General features: G+C 44.9%; 1 pseudogene across 1 annotated transcript; it reads right to left on the bottom strand.

Annotated features, from left to right (window-relative positions):
* Positions 1-889: 889 nt before the first annotated feature.
* On the bottom strand, positions 890-4,971 carry LOC308506539 (large ribosomal subunit protein eL8-like; annotated as a pseudogene). The gene is made up of 2 exons: positions 4,848-4,971; positions 890-1,739 (listed from the first exon to the last, which is right to left on the bottom strand). The product of its transcript is annotated as a large ribosomal subunit protein eL8-like (transcript).
* Positions 4,972-9,395: the final 4,424 nt, after the last annotated feature.

Below are 9,395 nucleotides of genomic sequence, written 5' to 3'. Positions count from 1 at the left end.
GCCTCTCTGCAGCCTTGCTATTCTTTCTGTTTCTTCTCAGCCTCCTTCAGCAAATTTTCTGCTTGAACTTCACAAGACTTTCAGCTTTCTGGGTTAGGACACGTTGTCTACTTGGCATGTGTGGAGGGGCCGGGCAGCAAAGGTCAAACACCCTGTGGGATAAGTGAGGATTCTCTGCTCACCTAAACAGTATTCCAGGAATCTTTCAAGGATTGAAGTTCTAGTTTGGTCTTCTGAATGAAGTTTAGAATTCTTTTATGCCTTTGTTTAACTGTAAAAAAAACACAAAATCCATAGCAATAACAATAACTCTCCCGGTTTTGATTTTTGTGTGTGTGTGGCTCCCATGCACACACAGAAAAACAAAGAAAACAGATAAACTAAAATCACTTACATCCAAAGCTCCTGTATATAAAGGAAGAAAAGCTTTTTCCTTCTTAGGCAGGGGCAGGTATGGGGGGAGGGATTTTCCACCATTCTGGTACCTCCCCTTCAATTCCAAAGCTGAAGCAAGACAGACTGAGTGACCCAAGAGAAGCCCCAGGGAAATTCCAAGTCTTGCTTCCCTGTGTACCGAGGGAATTTTTGAGTCTCCCTCAAGGCAGGGAGCCCAGCCTCATAAAGAAGGTACCTAGGAGTTTGTGGAAGTGGGGACTTTAGGGTTCCCTTTTGATTCCTTTCCTAGTCTTTTTGGGTTCAGTCATGCATTGCCTGGTCATTAGGGAGCTGCAGGCCCAGGGACCTTATATACTTATACTTACCCATAGTGTTGTAACTGCCGCAGTCATTTTTTTTTTTAAGGCAAATGAACTTCAACCCCCAAATACCCCATCGACACTGGCTGAAGGAGAATTTTTATTTTATGTATAGAAAACTCAATAGTGTACACTCAGCCCAACTTGGTGGCCAGTTCTTTAGCCTTTGCATTTTCCAGCTTGGCAATGCGAGCCACCGATTTGGGGCCAAGGATGTTGCCCTCCCACCCTCCGCCAGTGACGGGGATCTCAGCGCATCTGGTGATATAAGTAGTCCAGATAGCTTCCACCAGCTTAGCCAGCGCTTCTTTGCCTTCCAGTTAACCTGTGAGAACCTACAGGTCTTCCTGTGGTCCAGCCTGGCCTTCTCCTTGATAATGCAGTAGGGAACTCCCATCTTATGGCACAGGGCAGGCAGGAAGGCAACCAGCTTGATGGAATCTATATCACATGCAGTCACTACCAGCTGAGTCTTCTTGTGCTCTACCAAAGGGGTGACAGTATTAACCCCTGCTCGAAGACAGATGGCCTCTTGATGGGGACATCCCCTTTGCTGGCAGTGTTTTTCTTAGCCCGAGCCAACAATCGCTGCTTCTTCTCTGGTCTGTACTTGTGGGCCAGCTTCAGCAAATGAGCAGCTGTCTGGTGGTCCAAGGCCTGAGTGAACTGGTTAATGGCAGGAGGCACTTTCAGGCATTTATAGAGAATAGCTCTTAGCTTCTGCAACCGAATGTACAGGGGTCATTTGACAAAGTGGGTGAGGTCCCATTGGGACTGGATGTCCTGTCCAATGCCAAAATTCTTGGGTCTTTTCTCAAATGGGATTTACCACCCTGTTGGCCTCCTGCATCTTCAGGACAGCAGGGGCTGGTGCCACCTTCTAGCCCTTAGCCTTCTTTCCTTTCAGCACCTTGGGTGGTGGGAGGGGAGAGGTTAACTGCTCCAATGTCAACATTCCAGGACACTCCTGGTGCTGCTGGGTGACTGTGGGAGGGACAAAGCAGAGAGGGATGGGTCAAACGGGCTGCTGAGATAGCCCTAAGGGACCTGGGGAGAATTGGTGCTAATGAGGATTAAGACATGAAGAGTTCACAAACCAGTGGTTCAAGACTTCTCTTGCTTTTCTGGAATGGCTCTGTTCAGAGGCATGGCTGTCAGAGAATGTGAGATTTGGAGCTATGGCATGATTTGCATGTCCAGCCGTCTTTACTTCCATATTCGAGCTCTGCAATTGGCTGATAAAGCCAATTTGCCTTCCTCCAAAAATGTCCATGGAGGGGAGGAAAGGAGAAGGAACTAGGAAAGATGAAGGGAAAGGGAAAGAAAGTAAGAGACTGAGAGAGAGAGAGAAGGAGGGAGGGAAGGAGGGAGAGAGAGAGAGAGAGAGAGAGAGAGAGAGAGAGGAAAGAAAGAAAGAAAGGAAGGAAGGAAGGAAGGAAGGAAGGAAGGAAGGAAGGAAGGAAGGAAGAAAGAAAGGAAGAAAGAAAAAGAGTAACCAATACCAAGGACTCTCTTAGGAGTAGTTCAGGGAAGGTTAATCAGGACCAAAGCACCCCCACAAGTTTAGTTTTTAGGGCAGATAATATATCTGTGTATGAATAATCATAGCCCCACTTAGAAATGCCACAGGGAATTTTGCCTTTTCTCAGTTCCCCCATTCCCTTTCACTCTGTCCCCCTCCCATTCAGCAGAAAGCTCCAGTTTGGATTCCAAATACAATACAGGAAGTGTGATGCAGTCTACACACCACATTACATAAGCTTTCGTAAAGCTGGGAGGCTGGGACTCATACTTCCTGGTCTCCAAAAGAGGACCTTTAGGGGATCAGCAGCCCCAGGGAACTCCAGGGAGAATGTTTTGGTTCACCTGCAACTGGTGAAGAGTGGCCTGTTCTAAAAGCTTGCTTTCAGCAAGGAAAACCTGGATTTGGCTGAGATAAGCATGGGCACCTTTGACCTTTCGTGTCCTTCACTTGATATTAACTTAGCTAGAAGAGAAGGGAAGAGGCTGACCTCTAAGAGACAAAGACTGTTTCCATTGGGCTCGATGACCCAAGATCTCTTTGTTTTGTTTTGTTTCTGACTGGAAGACAAGTAGAGCTCATTTCAGTCCTGTAAAAGGTCACCAAATACCTCACTCCCCCTTATAGTAACTGTTCTGTGAACTCGCCTCAGAGGTCAACATTCTGCTTAATACTGGTCAAAGTTTGTTGTTGTTATGTGTTTTGTTTTGTTTTGCAAGAGTGAGCAGTTTAGAGTGGTTTCCTTGGTGCCAACAACAAATCCTGGTACCTCCTGCTTCTGGCTCAATTGTCCCCAGCCCTCAAAGTAATCCAGTTGGAACATAGAGAACAGAGAGGGACTGACTCTCCTCTTACGTGGGTGGCTCCCATTAGAGTTCTTTCCTAGATATGCCAACAACAGAGCCCAGCATCTGGGACCCTGCCATGGTGTCCCCACACCCTCGTGAAGAGGAGAGTCAGTTCCTCTCTGCCATAATGGCGGCATGGTGTCTCCACTCCCGCCCCCAACTTAGAGTACTTCACAAAACAGCAACAGTTGGTTGCCTGGAGCAAATGGTGCCCTACAATCTGCGCAGCTGAAATGGTTTGTCACAAACTGGTTTGTAATTTTACATATACCTGTGCCCCACCCAAATTTCAACACATTACTAATTATCATACTGCTCAAACCTGGTGACTGGGAGGAAGGAGGGAGTAGGAGTGGGGATTCAAAAGAGCAGCTGCAGGGCCTAGCTGAGCTATCAGATGCCTGCTAATAATAGCTCCCATTTATTTAGCGCTCACTCTGCTAGGTCCGTGCTAAGCACTGCTCCTTTATCTCCTATAATTCTCACAACAGCACTGGAAACGGCAGGTAATCCCCCTTCTTGATGATGGGGAAACTAAGGCTCTGAAAGAGTCAGTGGCCTAAACTCGCACAGCCAGTAAGTACAGGTTTCAACTGTCATCTGATTCTGTGCTTCTCAGCATCATGCTATACTGCTGCTGCTTCAAGCCGACAAGAGTGGGCGCCAGGAAATGCCAGTTGAGCCAGGAAGGGAGCCTTGCCAAATGCCAAACCAAAAGGGTTTGAAACCTGAGAATTGGCAGTTCACCTCCTCGAAACCCCAGTGTGGGGCGTGCAGTGGGGGAGTGGAGGTGGTCCTGGGACACTGAGTGGGAAAACAAACAGCAGACCCTGCGTGCCTATTTAGAAGTAAGAATGAAGATAGGGAATATATAGAATGAAGTCACTTTAACCAAGCTGCTACAATTAACATGAAGGTTGACGCATGAGGAAAGACTCTGTTCTTATTCTTACTGGCTGGGAAACTTAAACTTTTTGAACTTTCCATTCCGGTGTCAGTGCCTAGGTAGATATACATCTGAGCCTCTTGGATCAGACTTCCAGATAACACTCTGATTATGCCCCCTGAAGGGCTCACTCCTCCAGACCACCTAACATTCACCTGACATCCATTATCCAGACCACCTGACATATGACTGATAACCATCCTGGACCAATCCTAGGGCGAAGAATACAGGACTGATAATTCCCAAGAGTATACTTTTGCCTATAAGAACTCTTTAACTATTCTTTCTTCTTTGGAACACTTCTGGGTTTTTGCCTGGTTGTGTTCCCAGTGTGCAAACACTAAGACCCTTGCATAAATCTTTATCATTTATTTCTAGCTAAAACTTTCAGACGTTTTGAGTTCAATTCACAGAAGCATAAAAAGGCAGCACCCTGGGCCGCATTGCCTGATGCTAACCCAGTTTGGAAGTTGCAGAGGTATGGAGAGCCATGGAAGGGTTTTGGAGTTTATTTTAATGTAACCTCCAAGCTAAAGGCTGTAAATAAATAAATTAATTAATTAATAAATAAAAAATAAATAAAGCGGTCGATGTTGCTTAAGTCATGAGCAAATACAAACTGGTCTTTCCAAGATGTTTAGAATGGGATGAGTGCTCCTCGCCAGGTCACCTCTCTAAAAGAGCCCCAGTGAGGGTTCTTTATCCTTCCTCACCTCAGCTTCCTGCCCCCGCCCCACTGGGCTGCAGGTGTCTCTGTGTGATAGTGAAGGACTCACTCAGTGCCAACACCACGTCATAGCACCAAGCTATCTTGTTCCTGCATAGCCACACATACTGCTTGATGGATCTGGGGTCACTCTCGCCATCTGTCTCTCCTTGATTGTTACATTTCACTTCCATTACTATGTTTTTGGTGGTTGATGAATCCAGAAGATTACATACACTTTTTTTGAGAGTGCTTACCAAATGTCAGGCACTGTTGTTCTACGTCCTGTACACATGTGGACTCTTTCTATCATAAAACAGTATGAAGTGGGTAATACTAGTATGTCCATTTTACAGGTGATGACAACTGGGTCCCAGAGAGGTTAAGCTATTTGCTTATTTTACACAGCTGATGAGTAAGCAGTAGAGCCAGCTTAGGAATGTAGACTGTGACTCCAGAACCCATGCTCTTAGCTGCCCTATCATAGTGATTCTATGAGTGAATCAGAGTGTTCATTCAAGCATCCCTTCCTGGGTACCAGGCCTATCCATGATTGGGTTGCTGCTGCCATGACTGGCTCTTGGCTACAACACTGAAATGACATCATGTTCCCAGTGAGCGTGATGCTATTTTAGGCAGTCAAGGAAAACATCCCATAGTATTGTCGATACTCTTCGTGGGGTGGCTCTGAGTGATCCACCTTCCTCTGGACACCCTCTTGCTTTGAATCTGGCACCATGATTCAGTTTCTAATATTATCGACTATGGGTGCTGGACATGTTGGCGGCACCATTGCCTATTTGTAGAACATGCAGTCAGCCATCCGAGAAAGGCACATGGCAGAAAATCATAGGAGGAGCAACATTTGGGGTCACTCACAGGAACATGCCAATTCCACAGCTTCGGAGGAAACTTGGAGGGAGGGAGGACAATAATAGCTAATGCTTATTAAGCCCTTACAACGTGCCATCCCTGGTCTAAGCACATTCTAGGAACTATCTCATTAATCCTTACCTCAGCCCTCTGATGTGGATCCTATTATTATCCCCCTTTGGCAGATGAGAAAAATGAGGCACAGAGAAGTGGTTTCCCAAGATCACAGAGCTCATAAACAGGGGATCCAGGATTCAGATGCAGCCAGTGGCTTCAAAGACTGAGCTCCAACATGGCGCGACGACTGACTCCTGTGCCCATGTTCTTAACCGCAGCTCCGTTTAGGAGAGCTGTGGACCTTTAGCCACCTGATTGCCTGCTCTATTGTCAGCCTCAGGTGAATGAGGCTCTAGAAACAAAGTAAAAAGAAAGCCGGCCTAAAATAACTGCTTGCCTCCCTGTTGGGGAACAGGGTCGGGAGGGGAGGAGTTGACACAAGATCTCCCAGGTGGTAAACTCAGTAAATGATGTTTCTGGTGGGTCGTGGGAGGAAGAATCAGAAGGGGCATTCCCAGTCAACATCCACGGCAGTGGGGGCACGGGGAAGGAGAACCCAGGGTTTCCAAGTCCCTGAAACAAGGCTCTAGCTCTGGTCGCCCTTCCCCTCCCCCTCACCCTGCTGGGCTGTCATTCTTGCCACCTGTTGCTGGTGGTTACTTGCCCCCATTTCTGAGGTGCTGACAGGAAGGAAGCTCGTCTCCCAGCTGGCAACAGGTTTCATTTTAGCATTTGAAAGGCTGGATATCACCACTTTGACCGCTATTAATTATAACATTACTCCTTTCTTTTGGATGAAGTTTAAAAGATATTTGCAAATCATATATCTGATAAGGGATTAAACAGAATATAGAAGGACCTCCTACAACTCAACAAGAAAAAAGAAATTCGATTAAAAAATGAGCAAAGGATTTGAATAGACATTTCTTCAAAGAAGATAAACAAATGGTCAACAAACACAGGAAAAGATGCCCAACATCACTAGGGAAACCAAATCAAAACTACAAAAGCCATTAGGATGGCTATTACAAAAAACAAAACAGCAATAAGAAGACAAGTGTTGGCAAAGGTATGGAGAAAGGTATTCCCCCTTGTGCCTTGCTGGTGGGAATATAAACTGGTGCAGCTGCTGTGGAAAACAGTTTGGCAGTCCCTCAAAAAGTTAAACAGAATTATGATATGTTACAGCAATTCTCCTTCTAGGTATATATTCCCCAAAGAATTAAAAGCAAGGACTCAGATTGTTGTACATCTCTGTTAATAGCAGCATTATTCACAATAGCCAAAAGGTGGAAACAACCAAAATGGCCATCAAAACGTGAATAGATGAACAAATGGTGGTCTATCCATGCCATGGGATATTATCCAGCCATCAAAAGGAATGCTGTCCTGATCCATGCCATAACATGGATGAACCTTGAAAACATGCTAAGTGAAATTAGCCAAACACCAAAGGACAAATATTATGTGCTTCCATTTGTATGATGTGACTAGAAAAGGCAAATTCATAGAGACAGAAAGTACAATGGAGGTTATCAAGAGCTGGAGGAAGGTGGTAAATGGGAAGTTTAATAGGTACAGAGTTTCTATTTGGAATGATGAAAAACTTGTAGAAATGGATAGTAGTTATACAACATTGTAAATATACTTAATGCCATTAAATTATATACCTTAAATGATTAAAATGATAAATTTCATAATGTATATTTTACCAAGAAATGGCCAGATATATTTACAAAGAAATGGCCAAAATATGCAAAAAGTCTTGTGGGCTTCAGTCTTTCAGTAGTTTACAATTTCATTAGCATTCACCACAACTACCCTACAGAGAGAAGTACCACGCAAAAATCACAGTTGGCTCCCCAGGCTGGGACTAAGAACATCACTACTCTACTCCTTGGAGTTCCCCCAAGGTGACTCTGTCCACACATGGTTGCTATTGGATCCTACCTGTTGCTACACTATCACTGTGCTGTTACTAAGGAATGTGACATGTCCTGACTTTCAAAGCATTCACATAGCGCATACAACTACTCTGTGCTTGTTGGTATAAGGCCACATCTCCTTCCAGTACTTAAGCATTAAAAAAAAAAAAAAAAAAAACTGAGCTAAGGATTTTGCTGGCTGGAATTTCAACTGCAATCATTGTTTAGGCAGGGACAGAGCCAATTGGAGTGTTTAAACTTCATCGTTATTTAGACAGGGACAGAGCCAAGTTTATAGAACTCTGGAAGGCAAGTTTAACCTCAGGGTACCTTAGCAGTTGTTTTAAATCCAATCCTAAGGATTTAATTCGGAGCAAACTGTTCATCCATTTATAACCCACCTTTCTTCTGAGTGCTGGAAATACAGAGATGAATAGGTCATAACTCCTGCTTTCATGAGGCTGAGATTCTAATAAAAATGTAGACGATGCAATAAAGTGTTAATAGGCATGTGTTCAAAGTGTTGTGGGGTGACTGGGGTCAGGGTTGGGGGGCAAAAAGAGGGCTCATCATGGGTCACAGAGACAAGATGGCATTTGTGCCAAATCCTGAGGGAAGAATCGAGTTTTCCAGGTGACAAAACACAAAGGGGAACTTCGGGTGAAGGAACAGCCTATGCAGAGCCACAAAGCAGGACAGGATGGGCCATTCAGAAAACCACAAGCAGCCATGGGTGGGTAGAGCAAAGGTAAGTGGGGAGCGACAATATCCTGGGAGGACAGAGAAGAAATTTAGATATTATCATGTGCTCAATGGCCTTTGCAGAAGGATTTTAAGCACGGAGGGAGCCTCGAGGGGCAGGACCAGGTTTTCATTTCCAAAAAGGAATTTAAAATTTAGTGGATGGACTTGAGGAATTAGAAGCTTGGCACAAGGAGGCTACTGTGGTTGGAAGGTTGTCAAAGTAATCAAGTTGAGAGATGGAGAAAGCCCAGATTCAAGAGGGATTTCATGAGGCAGCAGAGACAAGATAATAATTGTGTAACTAGCGTACTAGATCGAGGTCCAAAATGAGGTCCCATTTCTTTTCATCTTGGACTTATAGTGAGGTAGAGTGAGCCTGCAGACGTGAAGGGCAGTTGGCCCTCCCACGCCCACTTCTTGCTCGAAGCTGTGGGAACACCAGCCTTGTGATGGGAATGGGGTCAGTGTCTGTGCCCCTTCTCCTTCCTCTTTCCAAGCACACCCCTGCTTAACCTGCCTAAATTATCTGAAGACATGGCCTTTTATTTTACTATTATTTTAATTTATTCTGCTTTACTTTTTGAGTCAGTTTTACAGATGCTTCAAAAATCTAAGAAATATAAGAAGATAGTGAAGAGTGTTCCTCTCACCATCCCCCATCCACTCAATTCCCACCCTGACCTGTAGAAAGTAAAACCACTGTTTCTAGTTTTTTATGTATCTTTCCAGAGATATTTTTAAATGTATATTCAAGCAAATATGGTAATTTTTCTCTTCCCTTTTTTATTTCATTTCCTTCTTGGGGGTTCTTCTTAGGATAAGTTTAGGGAACCCTCAGGGAGCTTGTTCAGTACTGTGGAGTCAGTCCTGGTTACCACGTCTACTGAGAAGCCCTTCTCCTCTGCAGTGCCTTAAGATGTAAGGGTCCCAAGCAGAAGGCCTTCCAGCTAAGGCAAGGCCTAATCTCTTCAGGAGGCCCCTTCTATCCCTGGACCTACTGCAGTAATTGAGCACACATG

This window comes from Rhinolophus hipposideros (assembly GCF_964194185.1).
Source record: "Rhinolophus hipposideros genome assembly, chromosome: 13".
NCBI lineage: Eukaryota > Metazoa > Chordata > Mammalia > Chiroptera > Rhinolophidae > Rhinolophus > Rhinolophus hipposideros.
The sequence above is the reverse complement of the archived record's forward strand: the minus strand, read 5'-3'. Positions and strand labels throughout refer to the sequence as shown.